We start from the raw sequence: 23,549 nt of genomic DNA, 5'->3' as shown, positions 1-23,549 counted from the left end.
ACCAAAATTATTTTTTGTTGTTTTATTTATATTCAATGCTTCATTCAGTTATTTTAGCCCTCAAACCACAGTGTAATAGTTTGAGTTCGAATCCAATCACCGAACATGTTCGTCCTTTTAAATGTGGGGTCGTTGTATAGTTATGGCCAATCCCATTATTCGTTGATTATGAGTAGCCCAAGAGTTGGCAGTGCGTGGTGATGACTAACTGTCTTTACACAAGTCGATCACTTCCAACTTACGGACGACTAGATCAGAAAGTTCTCGAGCAACTTTGCGCGAAATTCAACAACAACAACAAATAATTGCAGCATGCCAAGCAACTGCGCGTTGTGTAGGCTGTGGAGAAAATCACCATATTTCACAATGCACCAAACAAAACCCAAAACCTAAATGCTGTAATTGTGGGGAGGAACATACGGCAAACTATAAAGGATGCCAGAAATACAACTCAATTAAGACACGCTTATACGAACTTAAAAATCCAAACACGAACAAGCCACAAACAAACAAAATTCACGAACCATTAAAACCAATTACCATTCCAGCACCAGAAAACACAAATACACAAACAAACTCGTATGTTGCAGTAGTCAAGAAAACATCATTCATGCAGGAAAAACCATCAATAAGTAATGAAGATTTACCTGAAACAACTGAAGACACACACAAAATAACACCTATGAATATTGAAAACACACTAACCAATGCTATTCCTTCTACCTTCTATGAAATATTGACAGAATACACAAATCCAAATAATGAAAATATTCTAACAGACATAATCATTAAAATAATTATGAAAAACATCGAAAAATACCTACCACAAATGTTAACATACATCATGAACTCTGTTAAACATGAATAAATTCACAGTATTACATATCAATATCCAGGGTGCTATTGCTTCCAACACCTCTCCCTGTTAAATTTGTACATCTGATCTTTCGATAAAATCAGATTTAAATAATAATAATTAATAAAATAGTGCTAAATTAAAACAGCCACCTACGTACTAGACTTTTAAAAAAAGATAAAAATATAAATGGACATTGCCCTGAAAAGGACCAGTCTAAGTTGATATTACTCCATATTAATCAGTCAATTCCAACAATGTTATAGAAGGAGGAAGAGGTCTGGTGTACCTGACCCTCCTGGGTATAAAATTATATACACCCAAACGCCAGAGAGAGAGAGAGAAAACAAATAATTAAACATTTTTTGACATGTATTATTTTACTGTTACTTGCAGAAAAACTGTGACCTTCTTATTGTAGAACAAGGTCGGCCAAGCAGTAACCGTAAGCCACAGTTTGTCTGTCTTCCCAATATAACAAGACAGGTTAAAGCCAGTTTATTGTCTATGTATTGACGTGAAGATGTTCTCATGATAACAACTTTGACGCAGGAATATTTTTTTTTTTTACATTTGTTAACCTACATTCTTATTTAATGGTTTGATCGTATTTTATACACTTTGACAATTAAAGTTACTAACCATGGTTTTGTAACAACAAGCGGCATTTACCCGTAAAGTGTAAAATAATTAAAAACATTAACCTTCGTGGACGAATGCAACAAATCTCCGTCACACCAAACATGTTTGCCCTTTCAGCTGTGGGAGCATTGTAATATGACGGTTGTTGCCAGTATTCGTTGATAAAAGAGTAGCCCAACAATTGCCGGTGGGTGGTGATGACTAGCTGCCTTCCCTCTAGTCTTACACTGCTAAATTAGGGACGACTAGCGCAGATAGTTCTCGCATAGCTTTGCTAGAAATTCAAAACAAACCAAACAGACTACTTTACAGTTCACTGTCCTTGTAAGAGCCACGTGATTATCCAACAAAAGGTAACAATTGGAAAGGTCACGGCGTAGCTAAAGAGTGGGAAACGTTAAGTGCTGCTAGAGCGCCCTCGAAAACGTTCATGACCTTGTTTTATGTTCTTCAACATTACTCATTATCGTTAACCAAACAAACAACGTAAACACATCTTCACACATATATTAGAAATATAAATATTAGCCGTATTTCTGACACAAAACACGCTTATCCTTCCTTTTGTTGATGGTAGTAATTCCGTGTTAGCGAGTACAAATATTACGTTCACAGAGGAAGGATTTACGCAGAAATGAAACTAAAACCAATATTTTTCCCGCGAAAACTGAAGTTGTTATTTGGCTTGGTTATTGCTGTTGGGATAGTTAATTTTCTTATTAAGTATTTTTGCAGTGGCAGGTTTAAAGTTGTGTGGATCCTACGTCCCTTGTAATTTTACAGAGAATAAAATTATCAATGGGCCCTCGGACTGAGCACCTACCTAAATACACTGTCTGGTTCATTTATGGAAGGGGCGAATAAACTATGTTCAGATACTGGATTCTGTTAAATATAGAAGAAAAATGCTTTATCATTTCAGATGTTCACTGTGGGGACAAATTCCCAAATTCTAATGCTGTGAGATTCCAATCTTATAACTGAGATACTAGGGCCTGTTGTAAAAGGTATTAGGTTTTCAATTCTTACATTCCAAGGAATGAGACAGTGTTGGTGAGGAGAGTAGGCAGAAATCTGTAACGGGTGGTGGTGGTGGTACATTTGGTTTGGTTTGTTTGTTTTGAATTTCGCGTAAAGCTGTTCGAGGGCTATCTGCGCTAGCTGTCCTTAATTTAGTAGTGTAAAACTAGAGGGAAGACAGCTAGCCATCACCACTCACCGCCAACTCTTGGACTACTCTTTTACCAACGCATAATGGGATTGACCGTAACTTTATAATGCCCCCACGGCTAAAAGGTCGAGCATTTGGGTGTGACGGGAATTCAAACCCGAGACACTCGGATTACGAGCCGTGTATCTTAACCAACTGGCCATGCTGGACCACTACATCTGGAAAAAAAGGAAATGGCTGAAGAAGTCATACTAGGGAAAGGGGTGCAACATGGGTGCAATTAAAGGTGCAATTGCACTCATCCTCTTCGTACGCCACGTTGGTTATAATACAATTTTAGATGAACGCATCAGAAATATATTAAGCAGTTAAAAATTTCAAAACTGAATGATACTATTTTTTTAAATTAGATTTAAATACACCATTCAATAGCACCACACAGAAAATAAAGTACTAAACGATCAAACTTACTAAAATATAAACGTGTAATATCCAGGCTTTTAAAGAAAGTCAGGAGTCAATTTTTTTACAGATGATGTCGTTTTTTTCTATTTCTAGTTAAGGTGAATTGTTAACTCACTGAAACGTCAGAACAGAAGTTGTGTGCGTATTTTATGTTTACGACTGATTGGTATGAGATTATATTTAGCGTTGTATTGTTGGACTAACTTCATTGTTTGAAAGCAAAACTGTTATATATATAAGTAGCCTTAAACGTCTGTGAGAATTGTATGTGTTAATAGCTGCTTCAGAATATACAGGCCCGGCATGGCCAGGTGGTTAATGTACTCGACTCGTAATCTGAGGGTTGCGAGTTCGAATCCCCGTCACATGAAATATGCTTGCGCTTTCATCTGTGGGGGTGTTGTCATGTGACGGTCAATCCCACTATTCGTTGATAAAAGAGTAGTCCTCTAGTCTTACATTGCTAAATTAAGGACGGCTAGCGCAGACAGCTCTCGAGTAGCTTTGCGCGAAATTCAAAAAACAAACACTCCCACTATTCGCTGGTAAAAGAGTAGCCCAAGAGTTGGCGATGGTTGGTGATGACTAGCTCCCGTCCCTCTAGTCTTACACTGCTAAATTAGGGACGGCTAGCGCACATAGCCATCCAGTAGCTTTGCGCGAAATTAAAAATACAAAACGAACATACAATAAAAGGTTTTAGGTTTTTAATAACCTCAAAAAACAGCTTTATATTGAATAAAGTGGATACTCACAATCAAACATTTACGTATTACTTAATCATTAGGTGCTATCGTATTTAATGGAGTTTCTAGGAGATATAACAATAGGATATACGAGTGAATTTATATAAAGTAATTTTTAATTTTGAACTTGTTGTTTGTTTGTTTTTAATTTAGGATGGATTTATGACCACAGATAAAATATTTTTTAATGTATTATTTAAAACGGAATGTTTATTTTAAAACTCTTTCAAACTTCGGATTTATACGAAGTCTTTTTATGTGAATTATTCCAAATCATCAAAAAATACTTAGATGCCAGTTATATATAACAAGAAAGCTCACGTGTTTCTACTTATGTAATAAAAGTAAATAACGTTTGATTTGAGTTCACAACCCTCGTGTTTTTTGTCACGACGAGTTTCAAGTAATCGTAATGATGTTTCGAGATTTATCTACTTCGTGTAAATGTTATTTTTTTGGAAGATCAGTTCTACTATTTCGTAAGTAGAAAGATTATTTTTAATTACCAGTGGCGCCAGTGCATTAGATACTGGTGTGACGTATCATGACGTCATATCTACACCATGAAAAACGAAAAAATCGTACACCTATTGCAAATCTATACGCTTACAGAATACAATTTTCGCCAAGTTGCACATCGCGTAATAAAAAAAGGTTTTCAGTATCATATAAGCAAGTGTTGCATTATAGCATGATATATGTAGTTGGTATAAAACTAATATGCACTTTAATTTGTAACTACATTTATAACTTTATCTGTCGAAAGCCAGGAATTAAGCTATTAGCGTTTTCTTATAATATTTTATTTGTCATTTTAAGAGATTCAGAGAAACATGACGTCAACAAACATATATCAAGGCCAATAAACTTCTACGTCTTCACGTTCAGTGCTTCTTAACTTCGTCGTTTGGTTGTTGCTAGGTTACACGTATGTGGAATATTAACAGTTTTTATAAAAACTGCAAACAGCCAACGTTCTATAACACACAAGAAGAGCCTTGTACCTAAGTCTACACGATTTACTCAATACATATCAGCAGAGGAAGTAGCTACTGACCTAATAATCAGTGATGTCGAGAAACCCACTTGTTGAGAAATTTATATGCAAAAACGGCTCGTTTGGGTTGAGAAAATATTTTACATAGAAGAGCGAACAACGTTTCGACCTTCTTCGGTCATCGTCAGGTTCACAAAGAAAACCTATTTATTTTGCATATAAATAGCTATTGACCTGTCTATCAAGATGGTGGACATATTTCAAGAAAATAAATAAAACTCGAGCAATAGGTTGTCGCTCCCGGTTGTCTTTATCTAGTTTTGTATTTCGAAATAACGAAACCTAGAACTAGCAGACGAGACGTGATTTTACGCTTATCAAAACTTAATGAACAATTTCAAAATATTTCGTTACAAAAAAAGAAAAATTGAAGAATCATTATACGTGTTATCTCTGTATGTGCTCGGTCATTTCAATGAGCCTTGTACTTCCATGTAGCCACCGTGAAACTAGGCAAACTGTAACTGTTAATGTAATAAGTGTATCTTGGCAAAATGTGGCAAGGTTTCAGTAAATATTACGAGTCTTTTGTGGAAAGAAAATCAAATTTTTGGTATTTTTTCTAAAGATTTTTCTATAAATGTACGGAATTAGAGTCTGACTCAAACTCTGACAAATCTGAGTTCCAGGTGATTTTCATGTTAAAACTAAAAATACTTTTTACATCTTACACTTTCGAAACTTCATTTGCATGGCCTCTAGAACCTCATAAACAAATACCAAAATATTTTTTCAGTAAAACTTTATATTTCGTCTGTTATTTGATTTAAACTGTTAGTGAAGGTACACGTGCTAAATCAGCTTCCGGTTTCTAAACACAAAAATGTTTACATAGAGGGTGTTCGAGCTTTTCTTAGTTCAGGTACGTAAATGATTACGGCGCTGTCAAAGTGTGAAATGGTCCTCTTAATCCTGCTGTTAATCTCAATTTTTTACGTATTACAAGGGCAGTAGGCCTGGCATGGCCAGTGATTAAGGCGCTCAACTCGTAATCTGAGGGTCGCAGGTTCGAATCCCTGTCACACCAAACATGCTCGCCTATTCAGCCGTGGAGGCGTTATAATGTGACAGTCAATCCCACTATTTGTTAGTAAAAGAGAAGCTTAAATGTTGGCAGTGGTGGTGATGACTAGCTGCCTTCCCTCTAGTCTTACACTGCTAAATTAGGGACGACTAGCGCAAATAGTCCTCGTGTAGCTTTGCGCGAAATTAACAAACAAAACAAATAAGGACAACATGTGAAACACATTCTGTGAAATTCGTTGACTTGCTTGTCGTTCCAGACGTTTCGGTCAACCCGTATAGGCGGTTCTAAAGTGAGATGTTTTACATCAATGACAGGAGTTTTCTGGGTCAGAGCATCAAAACTGTTGAGGCGTGGGACAGTCACATATAACACTGTTATAATACCTCCATAAACACGTGACAAGTGTGCACCAATACGCTCTCATAAGTGTGTGTTTGTATGTTTTCATCGAGCTGTCTTCCGTGTTCAGAGAGGGGAATCGAACCCATAATTTTAGACTTGTAACTCCGAAGACTTACTGCTCTTCCACCAGGGGACACCCTCAAAAGACATTAAGCTATTTTGCAAATTGTGTACGCAGATGCCATCGCTTCACCAAAAGAACCTTTCTTAGATGAGAGCAGTGAATTAATTTGATATTGCATAATAGAGTTTGATTTAGGTCGAACACTATTACAAGTCTAGTATTGGACACTCGATTAGCTTTACAATAGTGAACATTTTAGATACAGTATCACACGATCTTCTGAAATTTAATATTTAACTAATAATCAAACAAAGTACTATAGTTCTTTGGAAGCGTGGAAGTGGTGGAAGCGTACGATTAATTTTAGCTTACATAAAGGTACGCGAACAGTGGTGCTAAATACATCACATGTAACTCTAATTACTGTGACACGGGCCGGCATGGCCAAGCGTGTTAAGGTGTTCGACTCGTAATCCGAGGGTCTCGAGTTTGAATCCCGGTCGCACCAAACATGCTCGCCCTTTCAGCCGTGGGGACGTTAGAATGATTCAGTTAATCCCACTTTTAGTTGATAAAAGACTAGCCCAAGAGTTGGCGGTGGGGGATAATGACTAGCTTCCTTCCCTCTAGTCTTACACTGCTAAATTAGGAACGGCTAGCGCAGATAGCCCTCGAGTAGCTTTGCGCGAAATTCAAAACAAACAAACAAATACTGTGACACACTGACAGCAATTTAGTGCATAGGAATAACTTGTTCTTCAAATCTTACATGAAGATTTTGGTTACTACAACACACACAAACAGTTATTTGACGCACAGGATTAAGTTGTTCTTTTGTGAAGATTTCGGTTGCTACAAAAACACATGGATGGGGATTTAGCCTATTTGATTAACTTTTGCTGTTCAAGCTTTACAGGGGGATTGCGGTTACTGTAATATATGGGTAATAGTTTAGTGTATAGGGTTAAGTGGTATGTTAAAACCTCTTGTAAAAACAATGGCTACTGTAACACGTATAAATACTAATCGATTTTGTGCATAGAAGTAATTGACCCCCAACCTTCCTGCTGACTCAGCGAAAAGTTCGGGGGCTTATAATGCTAAAAATAGGATTTTGATACTCGTAGTGGACAGATAACAGAAAACCCATTGCGTAGCTTTGCGATTAACAACGAACAACAAACGACATCAGCGGGTTAGTCAAGACTTACACGAGAATTGCGACTATTTGTGGTGGTTTAATACTGAGAACGAAATAGCTGAATCAGCCATCACAGGAGTGTACTGTTTACTTCCATCTTTATTCTATGCTAAGAAACACATGAGTAAAAATAGTTGTGTTTATCTTAGAGGAAAGCCGCGGTGGGCTATCTGTTGAGTTGATCTCGAGGAATCGAATCCCAGATATTAGCTTACCTGTCCTAACTGGGGACAATGGTTGGTTGTATAAAAAAGAAAAAACAGTATTAATAGCTGAGAAATAATAATTATTTGACATACATAAGTGTCGACCATTGAAAAATGAATGTGATTTAATAATTCAATTCGATGGTTTCAATTTTATGTTTCTTTATCATTATTAGATCCCCGAACCAGCAGTTGGGCACTTCTAGGATCACCTTTTCCGATACTTACAATAATCGCTTTTTATGTTTACTTCGTCAAAGTACTCGGCCCTGCGTGGATGAAGAATAAAAAACCGTTCCAGATTGAAAAGATCATAATTTTTTACAACGTAGCCCAAGTAGTTCTCAGTGCTTTCTTTTTTTTCTACGTAAGTTTGATCTTTTTTTATGTTGTATGATTTTTTTATGTGATTGAGATCGGTTTTTTTTACGAATGGTTCTTCTAGGTAAGGATGACTTTTTTACGTAGTTATATTCTTTATATGTAAGTATGATCTTTTTCTATGTAAACAAGATGCTTTTCTTCTACATAAGGACGACCTTTTTATGTACTTATGATCTTTTGTTGTATGTAAGTATGATCTTTTTCTATGTAAACAAGATGCTTTTCTTCTACATAAGGACGACCTTTTTATGTACTTATGATCTTTTGTTGTATGTAAGTATGATCTTTTTCTATGTAAACAAGATGCTTTTCTTCTACATAAGGACGACCTTTTTATGTACTTATGATCTTTTGTTATATGTAAGTATGATTTTTTTTCCTACGGAAGTGTCGTCTTTTTTTTTTCCACGTAAATATGATCATTTGTTTGACAGTTTACATTTAACTTTAATATAATTCTCAAATTTCGTTAACTGTTTCAATAATACAGTTGTTTTTCTTAAATTTCTGCATAGAAATACAGTGAATTGGAATTGTGCCAAAAGAATTCTTTATTAGTGTGAACATTTGTTACTATGGTGTCTGAACATTCTGCTTATGGAACATCACTGGGGGACAGACGATATTTACTCTGTGGAATTGAGTCCGTTTTACTTTAGCATATAGTAACCTAAGTTAATTTAGGTACGTGAATAACGTTATGAATTTCGGCGATTTCTTTTCTTTAATACCAGAGGTGAAATTAAAAATAGAACGTGTAATTTGAGAAAAAGAAAAGAAATCCTTAAAATATACAGACAATTCTGATGTTCAACTGTTTCTTGTTTTTTTGTTTTACTTTCTCTTTTATTTATTGTTTGAATCACGGTTAGAATATTTCTTTTAATTTATTGTTTTCTTTTCAGACCTCGACAATCGTGTGACTCAGTTAACTTTAATATCACCAAATATCAGTTCCATTGTTCCGAGTTTTTAATACAAACATCACTTACTATTATTTTAGCTAGAAAATATTTTTAAATTTTTATTCTTTATGTTTAATTATTTTATTACCGATAAACATTTGAAAACGAAAAGGTTTTTTAAACGACGAAAAATTTAAAATTATTTAGATTACAAAATTTTCTTGTCATTAAAAGAAGTTCCGCTCTTTCTATTAGTTTAGATTGTTATAAACGTATTCTACTGATATATACTAGCACTTCACTCTACATACAATTTGTTCCATAGGGTGGCAGTTTATCTTACCTATCTGGGAAGTACAATTGGGTATGTGAACCCATAAGCTACGCAACGGATCCAGAGACTATGACTGTAAGTTCAGAAGAGGTAGTTTGTTATAGAATATGTTAAGAAAAAAAACACGATAGCATAAGTCTGGAAATATATGTGCTTTAATAAACTTCAAAACTGGTTTACCGGAAAAACAAACAAACAGGAAACATAAAAATATTACGTCATAGAAGCAATGTAATAGCAAACAAAAGAAGTAATGAACGATTGATATGACACTAAAATATAAGTACCAGCACTTCGATATTCTCCGTTGCAGAAAATTTAAAAACAGATGTACGATTTCGTGGTCATTACCATGCACACGTAAAATTAATTGTACATATATTATTTTATACAAGTAAAATATTCTACGTACAAAAAAGATATTGATATGTTGTTAAAAAAAGATAATATTTGATAGTTTCATGAATCAACAAGATAATTTGTAATACTTCTGAAATTTTAAAATATATAGAAAAAAAGATATGTTGAAAATACAAGACGAGGCATGGCCAGGTGGTTAAGGCGTTGGATTCGTAATCGAGTAGGTTTCAGAGAAATTCAAATCAAACCGAACCAATCGTACATACAGAAACGGGAGATGTAAGAGCGTAAATCTCAGTACAATGGTGAAATAATGGTTTGAATATAACTTGATTTTAACTTGTGAAACCGGATCTAGATATCATAAACTAATACATTTTTTTCTTCCCTCTAGTTAGTGAAACTGGGCTGGTGGTATCTACTTCTCAAAATTGCCGAGTTTCTTGACACGGTGAGTATCACAGAACGAAATTACTAAATAAAAATCAAACAATATTATACGATTACCTAAAACCTACATTTCTATTCGATTAGCTCTTCCAAACATTACTTTATCATCTATAGAGATAACAAAAAAATTGTCCAATGTTGCACAAGAAAATAAGAAATGTTAAATAAATTCATTACATTTGTAAACTGTCGGGTGATGTTTTATCGGGTTGTTTTTATTTCAAACTATAACAGTGGGTTGGATTAATTCATTACATTTGTAAACTGTCGGGTGATGTTTTTTCGGGTTGTTTTTATTTCAAACTATAACAGTGGGTTGGATTAATTCATTACATTTGTAAACTGTCGGGTGATGTTTTTTCGGGTTGTTTTTATTTCAAACTATGACAGTGGGTTGGATTAATTCATTTCATTGGGTAAGGACTGTGAATTTTTGCACATCAGGCCATTCTGGGATCTCTTACTTTTAGAGAGCCTTGAAGCAATGCACGTGCAGAGACGCGCTCTCCAAAATACATCTCCTAAAATACACGTGAAACGTCTGGATAAGCTTTTTAATTTGTGAGAAATAAAGTCACAACACTTTCACAAGCGCTCCAGAGCATTCAGTTCTCCTCCCAGTGTCACAGCATTTTGGCTACGTACTTATACCGCTAAAAACCGAGTTTCAACATCTATGGTGAGCAGAGCATTGTGTAGCTTTGTGCTTAATTCCAAACATAAAAAAACAAAACATTAGCACAAAGCGACCTATTTTTTTTAATCAAAAATCACAATAATAATATTGGTCTAATATTCGTCATAAAAATTCACGTCAGACTATTGATTTTGTTATCTTTCCGCATTCTCCTTAATTATTCCATAGGGATTTTAAATCAGAGGCGTGAAAACAAACAAGGCTTGTTTTCAAAACTTTATTCAAAGCTACAAACAGAGTTATCTTTGCATAACCATTCCTGATATTTACCTAATTTTTATTTTTGTTTGTTTGTTTGTTTCTGAATTTCGCACAAAGCTACTCGAGGGCTATCTGTGCTAGCCGTCCCTTATTTAGCAGTGTAAGACTAGAGGGAAGGCAGCTAGTCATCACCACCCACCGCTAACTCTTGGACTACTTTTTTACCAACGAATAGTGGGATTTATCGTAACATTATAACGCCCCCACGGCTGAAAGGGCGAGCATGTTTGGCGCGACGGGGATGCGAACCCGCGACCCTCAGATTACGAGTCGCACGCCTTAACATGCTTGGCCATGCCGGGCCTTATTTAGCTAATATACTAGGATTTTAATATTCCTCTGGCCTGGCATGGCCAGGTGGTTAAGGCATTCGACTCCACAGGTTTGAATCCCTGTCGCACCAAACATGCTCGCCCTTTCAGCCGTGGGGGCGTTATAACTTGACGGTCAATCCACTATTGGTAAAAGAGTAGCCCAAGAGTTGGCGGTGGGGAATATTGACTAGCTGCCTTCACTCTAGTCTTATACTGCTAAATTAGGGACGGCTTGCGCAGATAGCTCTCGTGTAGCTTTGAACGAAATTCAAAACAAACCAAACCAATATTCATCTAGAAAAAAAAAAAAAGATTAACGACCGGCTTACGTTTTCAACGAACCAGTTTATTTAATGCTATGTTATGTTGTATTGTAACTGATAGTTTTATTGGTTATAAGTCATAGTTTTGCGATAGAAGAAAAAGTAAAGTAAAGAGTGTTGAACGATAAAACAAAATGTTAAAAATAATTAGTTATATTTTGACCATTCGTGTTGTGTTAGCATACATTTTGTTTAACACCAACATTTGTTTTCTTAAAAAAAAACATGATTTTTTATGAAGTGTAAATAGCAACAAAGAACAGAATGACATCACATTTCTAAAGATGGACAGTTGTAAAATAAATCAGTCTTCACTACAACTCCGTCAATTCAATTTTTTTTTAAAGTAGTAAATAAAAATGAGAGTTAAGAATTGTTATGGAAGGTAGGCGTAGTCGAATGTTAACACGATTAGTCGAATACAGACAATCCCACTATTCGTTGGTAGAAGAGTAGCCCAAGGATTGGCGGTGGGTGGTGATAACTAGCTGCCTTCCTTCTAGTCTTACACTGCTAAAGGAACAGCTCGTGCAGATAGCTCTCGTGTAGCTTCGCTCAAAACTCAAAACAACAACAACAAACAAGAGTGCATCACTCTGAACATTTCTACACTCGTCTTTCATTCACAACATGAACAAGGTTGCTGGACAAGCAGGCTGTGGTTAAGTTCAACCCAGTATGGTAGAAACATCGAAAAAAAAAGGAATAAATGAATGAACAGTTACTAAAATGACCTGAGGTTACAAAGGATAAAGTGTACGTTATGTCTAATTACATACCAGAATACATATACCACTAATTATTTTCTTGGTAAAAATTCTGAAACATTTAGACCAGCATATTATTCTCCGGTATATTTCCGGAATTACAGCGCTAAGATCCGGTGTTGGATCCCTTGTATGGTGAACAGAGAGTATAGAGCTTTAAGCAAAAAATCCAACAACAGTCCGATACCCGGAATAAAACTAGATTGTTATGATCGAATATTGATCATTGTTACAATTCATGATCGATACCAGGTTTTTAAGTCGTTGATGACCTCGGAGAGTTAGGTACATAATTTTAAGTCTCTTCTTGCTTATCTTTATCTGGATTTAGGTCTTAGGTATCTTGGAGGATCAAGTTCGTTGGCCTGTTCCTCCTCACTGTATTACGTAGTATGATTGATTTAGAATGTACGTGTAGATACAACAAACCTCACTTACTCTGACCCCTTTCAGGACAATGTCCATACACGTATCGGTAGTTACATTGATTTGTTGTTTATACTGTTGCTCATGTTCCATATTTTATAGCCCTGTATTTCATACATACACCTGTATTTCACGCACAATTCACTACTTCCAATCCTAATTTCAGAACGTTTTACATAAAAACAGAAACAACAAAAAAAAGTTTAAATGTTTTCAGCTAGGTTTGAAATTAATATAGGTTGTTCAGACTAGCTTTAGGTAACCTGATTAACTCTTTTATTTCTAGAATATACGTTAACTGGCGACAGGTGCTTAGGTCTATTTACATCATGTATGTGTATAGTAGCGATTGAGTTCGCATAGTAGGTCGTTTTCATGCTATTTTTTTCATAAAGTAATTTAGAGAATTATGCAAGAATCTATCAGTGAAAGTTTGCATGTTTCTGTAACTGTGTGAATTTTGATGATGTTTTACGTGGTACTTTGTAGGCTCTTCTAAGTAGCGAGTTCTGTATTGATCGTAATTTATTTATCTGTTCAGGTGCTATGCTTATCCATGCTGGGCATGCGCATTCTATGACTGGGCGTATGTATGTTTTGTATATTTTGATAATGCTATCTGGTGTGGTTCTCTGGTTTCTGCCCGTTAGACTTCTTGTATGTTTATTCGTTTTCCAAACTTTTGTTAATATGTTATTAATTGCTTAATCCACGTTAATATAGAATCGTAAGCTAGACCTAAATATTTTCTTGAAGCTGTGGTCTGGAGAAGAGTTCCATTCACATACAGTTTTGGCGTGTTTAGTTTCTTTCGAAAATACTAGCAGTCAAATTTTGGAGACATTTATTTTTATCAAATTTTTTGACAGTATTCTATTATATTTCTTAGCTGTGGCTGAAGGTTTGTTGCTGTTATAGATGGGATGGAGGAAACTTTTCCAGAATGCAACATCGTCCGTGAATTGTGATTAAAATACTAAGTTTGGAGCTTTCACGGGCATGCTGCTTACATATATGATGTAAAGGCTAGGGCTAACAACCCTCCTTAAGGAACGCCCCCCACTGGAGTAAAAGACTCAGAGTAGGTTCCCCTAACATTTATTTTACATTTTCTTTTTTCCATAAAGTTAGAAAAACAGCGAGTAATTCCACGTAGTTGGTCCATTTCCGCCACACAAAACCTAAGACCATCGTGCCAGACAATGTCCAATACTTTCTCGATACCGAGAAAACATGCGACAGTATATTCATTTTTTTGTTGAAACTCTCATTAATGGTTCATATTTATCTGATCAGGAGGTCAAATGTTTGTCTAAATTTTCAAAACCCATTTCGAATTGCCGGTAATTTTGAAATAATTTCTCAATAATTTGATAGTCTGTAATCAATTACTTTTTCCAGAATTTTCCATACACATACTAATTGTGTTTAGTATAGTTTAGTAATTAAACTATAGTTTAATTACTGGCTTTCCATCTTTATGGAACATTAGTACAATTGTTTTATTTCCTTGTTTTGAATTTCGCACAAAGCTACTCGAGGGCTATCTGTGCTAGCCGTCCCTAATTTAGCAGTGCAAGACTAGATGGAAGGCAGCTAGTCATCACCATCCACCGCCAACTCTTGGGCTACTCTTTTACCAACGAATAGTTGGATTGACCGTCACATTATAACGCTCTTACAGCTGAAAGGGCGAGCAGTTTGCTGTGACGAGGATTCGAACCTGTGACCCTCAGATTACAAGTCGAGTACCTTATCCACCTGGCCATGCCGGACGTACAAAAAGAGACTATCCGCGTTTAGCTGTCCGTAATATTGAACTGATAAACGAGAAGAGAACCAGTTAGTGAACAGCACTCATTACCAGTTTTGGGGGTTATTGATGTCTGACCGACTAGTGGCATTCAACCGTCATTCGCATATCACACCTATAGCCCCAAAACGCGGAGTGCCCTTTAAAGATAATAGGTTTCAAATCATTAATTGCAATTTTGGGCACACTAACCATTAGACTCCGCCCGGCACAATTCAAGAAATATCTTGTTTTATTTCAGAGTCGAACAAAAGTTCATAATAGGTTTGATACGAGATTATCAAACGCACTCCTAACTATTTTCTAAGCATAATCGATTATTAAAAAATGAACTAACACAAAATAAAGTTATGTGCTTTTTTATGCATTGTCTTAATATAAAACTACCTTGCTAAGACTGACGAGTATATTAATATAAAACTGCCCAGCTAAGACTGACGAGTATATTGATATAAAATTACCTAGCTAAGACTGACGAGTATATTAATATAAAACTACCTAGCTAAGACTGACGAGTATATTAATATAAAACTACCTAGCTAAGACTGACGAGTATATTAATATAAAACTACCTAACAAAGACTGACGAGTATATTGATACAAAATTACCTAGCTAAGACTGACGAGTATATTAATATAAAGCTACCTAGCTAAGACTGACGAGTATATTAACATTATCAAAAGCCTGATAACAAAATTTCCTACTTTTTTCTTGAAACTTTCTGGACGCGACAACAAGTGTCATCATATGCACAAAACAAAGAAACAAAGATACTATATTATACTTTAAACATTATGGACGCATGTGTAGTGCTTTAAAAAAAAGGGGGGGAATAATATGCGGGAAAAAGATTAAAATAGATAGGAGGTGACAGATTATTATGAATTATTATGATCCGGCAAAATTATTATGAATTATTATGATCCAGCAAAATTATTAAAACCTGCTGAGAAAATATCTAAAAGTCAGAAAGGGAATCCTCAACAGCAACGGCATTTCAAATTCTTTTAAGCGGTATTAGAGTAAATTAATCTATAAGACCTTCATTTTTATTATGTATATTTTTATGCTTCAGAAATACCAACCATGGGGTGCATGTACACCAAATCCGGTTTTATTCGTCCTCAGGATCCCTATCGCCTACCATAAATTCTGGAAGGCATGATTAAAGTAAATTAATCGATAAGAAATTGGACATGGTGAAATACGTCAATCGAAAGGGTTTGACCACCTGAGACCAAAACTGTAATTGGATCTCAAATCGGTCAAGAGATGACGGAACTGTGAACTAGGCCCGGCATGACCAGGTACTTAAGGCGTTCATCTTGTAATCAGAGGTTTTCGGGTTCGAATCCTTGTTACACTAAATATGCTTGTCCTTTCGGCCATGGGACACTGCTAAATTAGGGACGGCTAGCAAAGATAGCCCTCGTGTAGCTTTTAGCGAAATTCATAAACAAACAAACAAACCATGAGCTAAAAGTTTGTATTTAAAAACATAAACTCAGAGATTTTTATAAGCCGCTATGCTTGGCTAAAAATCTAGATAAAACAGCAAATAAATCCTTTTTCCCGGTACTACAAAACAAAGTTATTGTTACCGACATTACACGATCAGAGTTAGTAGTTACCGTAGTTAATATTAAATGCTATTTTTGTCACTTGTCACAAATCTCAGCTGCTGGCGTTTTTGACAGATATCTCAGCTTTATTAAAATAATTCTATATCAAGTCTTCTGTGTTTTCACTACTCCTTGCTTCTGATGTGAACTTTTGCTTAAACAAAGTATTTTTGATTTGAATATTACCTTCTGCTACTTCTCTGTGCTCTTAAAATTTTTTCTCTGTTTTCTAGCTTCTCTGCCGTGTATTCTGTGTGCTTGACAGCTGTTAACACGAATGTCAGTATTAAACCCATAATTCTGTAGTCTTTATGCTGACTATTACGTGTGTTTTCTTGCAGATTTTTTTCGTCTTGAGAAAGAAGTTTACCCACATATCAGCACTTCACGTCACTCATCACTCCCTCATTGCATGGGGTGTCTGGATTGGCATGAAATTTGGCGCTGGTAAGTGACTTATATTTGAAAACCCAAGTTGGAGTACGCACCACACTCGGTACCAGAGAAAGCATTCAGTTCTTTCTGTTTAAATCTTTATTACCAGGTTTGCTCAACAGGTGGAGAACAGTTACAGGACAGCTTTGGTTTTTACTTTTGAATTTTGCGCAAAGCTACACGAGGGCTATCTGCTCTAGCCGTCCCTAATTTATCAGTGTAAGACTAGAGGGATGGCAGCTAGTCATCACAAGCCATTGCCAACACTTGAGCTACTCTTTTACCAACGAATATTGGAATTGACCGTCACATTATAAAGTCACCACGACTGAAATGACGAGCATATCTGGTGCGACATGGATTCCAAACCATGACCCTCAGATTACGAGTCGAGCGCCCTAACCACCAGGCAATGAGGGGCCCGTTACAGGACAGAACCTAAAACATGGGGCATGGAGTTAAGAAAATAAACTCTTGGAAATATGTTAATATAGGGCCCAGCATGGCCAAGTTTGGTGAGGCGTTCGACTCGTAATCCGAGTTTTCGGGTTTGAATCCCGGTCGCACCAAACATGCTCGCCCTTCGTTGGTAAAAAAGTAGCCAAAGAGTTGGCGGTGAGTAGTGCTAAAACAAACAAACAAACAAACAAACCATATGTTAATATCGAAACCAAGGGAAGACCACAGACGTTTCTTAGTGAGCAAAGAACGTTTTTCATATGTTCAATCAAGTCTCACATTACTTAGTATTAGTCTAGCGTAACTAAACTCTAAAACAATACATAAAAAAATTTGGCCAATTAAATCTGCTAGATTTTGCCTTAAGCCTGACGCGAAAGAAAAAATCTTTTTTAATGCTGAGGAAAACACGCAAGACCCTAGGCTTAGAAAAAACACATGCAGATATCCAGAAAAAAATAAACGGCCTCAGTTTATATCGGCTTCGAGATCATGTAGTAATGGCTGGATAATACTTACAGGTTGTCTAGTTTCTTTGATTTAGAAAAAAAACTTAAATTTCAACAAAATTTAGAAGAGCTTAATGATTTCCCGTACGTCAAGATAGCGTATCATCGGAACTGGATCTGAGCTCTGAATTAACCAGATTAAATATTTGTTTACTTTGTTACTAATTAATCAGTAGGAGATGTGGGTTAAATATTTCGCCTCGCATGAATAAAAATATTGGAGTGAATCATCAGGATACTTGATTTGCCGGGGAAAACCCTTGATTTATGTTCTTGAGACTAAGAAGATTTCACAAAAGTTATGGGAGAAAGAAAGAAAGTTACTCGCTTGGTGGTTAAGAGCTGAATAGATAGGTAAGATAAGAGGTCTTTACTTATTCACCCTTCTGCTGTTTCACGCAATACTGTAAGAAATACTTCATCCTGTTGGTAAGGGGTCTCATGTTCCTCCGATAATCAACTGAAGAACCTCATCTCACTTACTAAAGCCTTTATCTAAAGTATCATTTATGCAAACATTTCAGTAGGCAGAGGTATTTTAACACGAGGGGAAATGTTTGATTTGCGAAAACTACGTCACATCAATATTACCTTATAGGCAAACTGTAGTTAGTTGTCTCACCAGACTTTGGATTAACGGTCGTTATTTATTTGTTTGTTCCAGAAGGTACTAAAAGTGTTACTGCAATCAGATATAAAATGATTTATTTCGTGGGCGGAGCATCTCTACAATATCCAAGACTACGATATTTGGGAATATGATATCTATGACTACGCTTTCTAGGACTAAAATGTTTGGAATTGTGTTATCTGGGCTATGTTATCTAGGACTACAATATCTAAGTGCACCGCAATACTTAGGACTACGTTACCCAGTGCTACGATATTTAGGATTATTAAAATATTTAGAGACACGTTATCTGATACTATGTTATGTAGTACTACATTGTATAGTATTCCGCTATCTAGATCTTGCATTATTTAGGGTACGTTATTTAGTGCTACGATATCTCGGACTACAATATTATCTCAGACTATGATATTTAGTGCAATTAAAAAAAAAAAACGACTGAGTAATAGAAAGCAACAAATAAGTGAGTTATGTTGCAATGATAGTTTGTTGGTATCTGAAATGTATTTACACATATTTTCAGGTGGTATGAGAGTGAATGGTTGAAATTGTTTAAGCCCTATATCCTTATGACGAACTTCGTTTGAAGCCTCATAGTTGCATATCGAATTACAACATTCTAAGTCAAAACTTTTCCACCAGTCGTCTAGCTACCTTTACAACAGAGAAGAAATAGCTGAAGCATTCTAAAGGGTATAATCACAACAGACAAATATTAGGATAAAAAGAACATACAACGTTTCTGTCTCTAAGACAGCCAGTTACAACTGTAGTGCATTTTTTCTCATTTAACCCTTGGTGACGAGAAAACCCACGATGTCAAAAAAGGTCGAAACGTTGTTCCCTCTTCTACCCATACGAACCGTTCTTTAGAAGTATATTTTTCTCATTTAATAACAACCAAACTTTAATTTGTTTTTATTACAAAATCTTACTCAAGACACTTTCCAATAATTCAGTCAGTTAAACACAGGACCGTTTCTTCTTTATCTTTCAGGTGGACAAAACGCTTTTTTCCCTTTCATAAACTGCTTTGTTCACATGATAATGTACGCCTACTACTGTCTGGCCGCACTAGGACCTCATATGAAACCATATTTATGGTGGAAGAAGTACATCACCATTATACAAATGGTAAGTCTGCTCTGGATAAATAACCTCCTTGTCGCAATATGAACTTCAAAATAACAGATGTGCTGAATTATGTACACTTTAGGTTTCTACAGGTTGATTTTTTAAAACAAATGTAGAATTACTTATTCACGAAGTATTGTATTAGTCACATTGTGAAAGTATTTTTTAACTTTATTTACAAATTAGATAACTTAACAAAATGGTCATTTATAGAATACGTGATTGAAACATATCATATGGAGTAATTTTGTGTTTTTATCTGTCGCAATACTCGTTAAGAAGTAGTAGCCAAATAACTAGAAGGAATCGCTCAATACTCGTTAAGAAGTAGTAGCCAAATAACTAGAAGGAATCGCTCATTCTCCTCGGGCCCGGCATGGCCAGCCAGGTTGCTAAGGTGCTCGACTCGTAATCTAAGAGTCGCGAGTTCGAATCTCAGTCACACGAAACATGTTCGCCCTTTCAGCCATGGGGGCGTTATAATGTTACGGTCAATCCCACTATTTATTGGTAAAAGAGTAGCCCAAGAGTTGGTGGTAGGGTGGTGATGACTAGCTGCCTTCCCTCTAGTCTTACACTGCTAAATTAGGAACGGTTAGCGCAGATAACTCTCGAGTAGTTTTGCGTGAAATTCAAAACAAATCAAATCATTTTCTGTAGTCTACCAGTTTAAAAAACATGGTCGGATATATGTAGATGCCATTTGTGTAAGAAACCAACAAATATTTTTTTTCTCTTCTCACAGGTTCAGTTTGTACTTATTGGACTTCATGCTGTCGTCCCACTATTTTCTGGTTGTGACTTTCATCCTGGATTTGCCTACGCCATCCTTGCTCACGCCATCTTTTCTTGGTGATGTTTCTGAACTTTTATATCCACGCTTACGTTAAGAGAAAAGAAGAACATCGAGAAACGACGATGAAAGAACTCAGAGATCGAGAGCGAAAAACTGGAAATCTCGTGAACGACCAAATAGTGAAAGGGTCTGCAATACCTGAAAACAATGGAACCGTGATAAATGGAAAACTTCAAAACAACTCCAACCATCGCAACGAAAGTTACCAAAACGGAAACATTCACAGCAGAAAATTACAGAAAAATGAATGAACCAAGGATAATCGAGGATTTTAAAACTATAATAATTACTTTAAAAAAATGTCTTTTTTTGGATAATGTGAAACCATCTTTTGAATTAAATTTTTTGTTTTCGTTCACAGTCGCTTTAGTTTAATTATTCATACCTCCTTATTAGAAAATGAGACTCTAGCTGATTCGTTCACAATAAAATTATCTCGAATTACGATTGTTCCAAAGATAATACCAACAGTAATTATGTTGTAAAGAATACTTTACCTTCGTGAATAACAACGGGATTACAGTAATTATTTGGACAAAAGCCTGTTTATCCGCTCATAATCTGGCGACGTCCTTGGCATATTTCCACCAATTCTCTTATGTCACCTTTTTATCCCCCTAGAAGCCTGACGTATTGTGTTGGCAATCGAATCTGATCCCTCTGCGTCATTCTCCCTCGGACCCTTATATCTTTCCACGGTGTAGAACGGGTAATTTAGCTACTTGTAAATACATTTTGTACAGAAGTTGAAACTGGTCACACAGTTTAACAGTTTCCTTGTGATCGTCTTTCACTGTAAGACTCTAAACCTATTGCTATCCTATGGTACAATTGAATTCTGCATTAAAAATTAGGTGAAACTTAGCGTTTGATTTGTATCAGTTTTTCTTTTTACATTTAAATATCGATTTTTTTCATCTGGAAATTTCAAGTATAACACAGTTTTAAAATTAAGTTTGTTTCACACAAGTAACAAAAAGATACCGACGCTGATTTTTTTTTTATTAACAAAACATTTGAATTTAATGTTTTCTATTATCTTGAGTCTTTAGATATGCTTTCCTTTTTCGGTACTCGTTCAAATTTTAAGAATTCGTAGCAAGCATTAGTGCTTATTATAATTAATTGCAGGGAATTTAATTGAGAAGGCTTATAAATAGTACGAAGAATAAACGGCAACAGAAACTGATGTGTACACAACAATGTGGTTGTTGTTTATTGGGCGTTACGAACGTTTAAAATAAACAGTATCCCTGGAACGAAAACAATGTGCAAACCTTTAAATAATTAATATATCAAAACTTGACGGTTGAAGAATTGCACACAACTGTTCGTTAATGTGTCTGTTCTTTTAAAACAAAGCCGCAATGAACTTGCTTGTACTTAAGCACAAAGCTTGTCACGTTTTTCGTTACGTATTTATAAAATAACGAGGTAACACTATTATCGTGTTGGAATTCCTGTCTTCCATATTTAATTTGTGAAATATATTTTACCCTCTGTTGGTTAAGCGGTTAGTCTCAGTGGTTTTCCTTGTGTGCAGTTGACCAAAAATTGTGCACGTGTAAAAAAATATTCGTGGCTGAAAATTCACCTATCTAAATACAAATGGATAAACAAAAACAAACAAACAACATATTTAGTATTACAAAATTCTATTCCAGAGTTGATAAATAAATGTATTTACTGGAATAATCGTTATTTTTGGATAATTGGTTACGAGGTCTGAATACTGTTGTTTGAAGTCAATTATAAAGCTAGATAATATATTGTTTGTGTTCTGCCCACCATGGGTACCGAAACAAGGTTTCTAGCATTGTAAGTCTGCAGACATACCGCTGTGTCACTGTGGACACACCATGGAATATCTGCTATGTCCAACGAAGGAAATCGAACCACTTATTCAAGCATTTTAAGTCCGTGGCTCAGCGATATGTATTCGTACTTATAACGCTAAAAACTGGGTTTCGATACCCGTGGTGGGCAGAGCACGGAATAGCCCACTGTGTAGCTTTGGGCTTAACTACAAACAAACAAACCGTAGACTTACCGCTGTCCCACAGGAGGACTCCACATAACATCACTTAACAATATTGAATTAAAGTATTACACTAATTGTGCTGGTTGCTTATGGCAACGAACAAATTATGTTGTCAAAAAGTTATTTTTTCAAGGTAAAGATATAAGATAAAGATAAACAACGTGAAGTTTTTCAATGCTATTTATATGTATGTAAAAATAGCATTCATTTAGTGCATTCGGAATCATAATTCAACATGTTATCATATTTTTCAGTGTGTAATGTTAACAAAACAGTTCAACCCCTCTCCTCCCCCGGTGGTTCAGCGGTAAGTCCAAGGACTAAAAATTGGGCTGGATACCTCTGATGAAAATAGCACAGACAGCCTATTATGTAGTTTAACATTTAGCAACAAACCAATAAAAGAGTTCTTCAGGTAAAGTTGACAGATTGCTCATTGCCACGTTAAGCCTAAAGTCTAGCGAAACTAGGCTAAGACAATGGTAGCATGTGGTATTATGAAAACCTACTAAACATGTATGTAAGCAACTCGCAACCTCATAACAGATGTGCAACAAATGAGTGAAATTGCACCATTTTACAATCAGTAGAGCTATCTAGGCGAGTGTACGAACATCGCCTATTTTGGTTTCAAAATGAATGTTAATGCTATAGTACTAAATGTACACTCTTTGAGAAGGGCTGTTTCAACTTGTGTAATACGTATTTAAATAACACCCCTTTTACCTAAGTCTTAAACATTTGTACAAGTTCTCTTACTGATGGAATAATGAATCATAAGGCTAGTTTAATCACATTTTCTAAGAAATAAGAGGTTCAAAAGGCTTATTTAGAGTCGACTCATTTCTTTTTCTGTGATAGTTTCAGATTAAGTAGCAGCAGAAACTATATTTAAAAGCGAAGGCTCTCAAGTAAGGAGCAAAAATGTGGAATATTTAGTTTCATTCTAAGCAGTTAGTTTAAATCCGTATTGTCAATCAACGGTTCACT

The 23,549-nt window shown here is 35.7% G+C and overlaps 1 pseudogene across 1 annotated transcript in view; it reads left to right on the top strand.

The window, feature by feature from the left end:
• LOC143242262 (very long chain fatty acid elongase 1-like) overlaps window positions 1-20,876 on the top strand; it is a 31,963-nt pseudogene extending 11,087 nt beyond the window's left edge. The window contains exons 3-8 of the transcript XR_013022573.1: window positions 8,014-8,204; window positions 9,452-9,535; window positions 10,215-10,271; window positions 16,836-16,941; window positions 19,526-19,662; window positions 20,408-20,876. The product of XR_013022573.1 is annotated as a very long chain fatty acid elongase 1-like (transcript). The remainder of the gene's footprint in view (window positions 1-8,013; window positions 8,205-9,451; window positions 9,536-10,214; window positions 10,272-16,835; window positions 16,942-19,525; window positions 19,663-20,407) is intronic.
• Window positions 20,877-23,549: the final 2,673 nt, after the last annotated feature.

This window comes from Tachypleus tridentatus, chromosome 2 (assembly GCF_004210375.1).
Source record: "Tachypleus tridentatus isolate NWPU-2018 chromosome 2, ASM421037v1, whole genome shotgun sequence".
In the NCBI taxonomy this organism is placed as follows: domain Eukaryota; kingdom Metazoa; phylum Arthropoda; class Merostomata; order Xiphosura; family Limulidae; genus Tachypleus; species Tachypleus tridentatus.
This window is presented reverse-complemented; position numbering and strand designations above follow the sequence as displayed.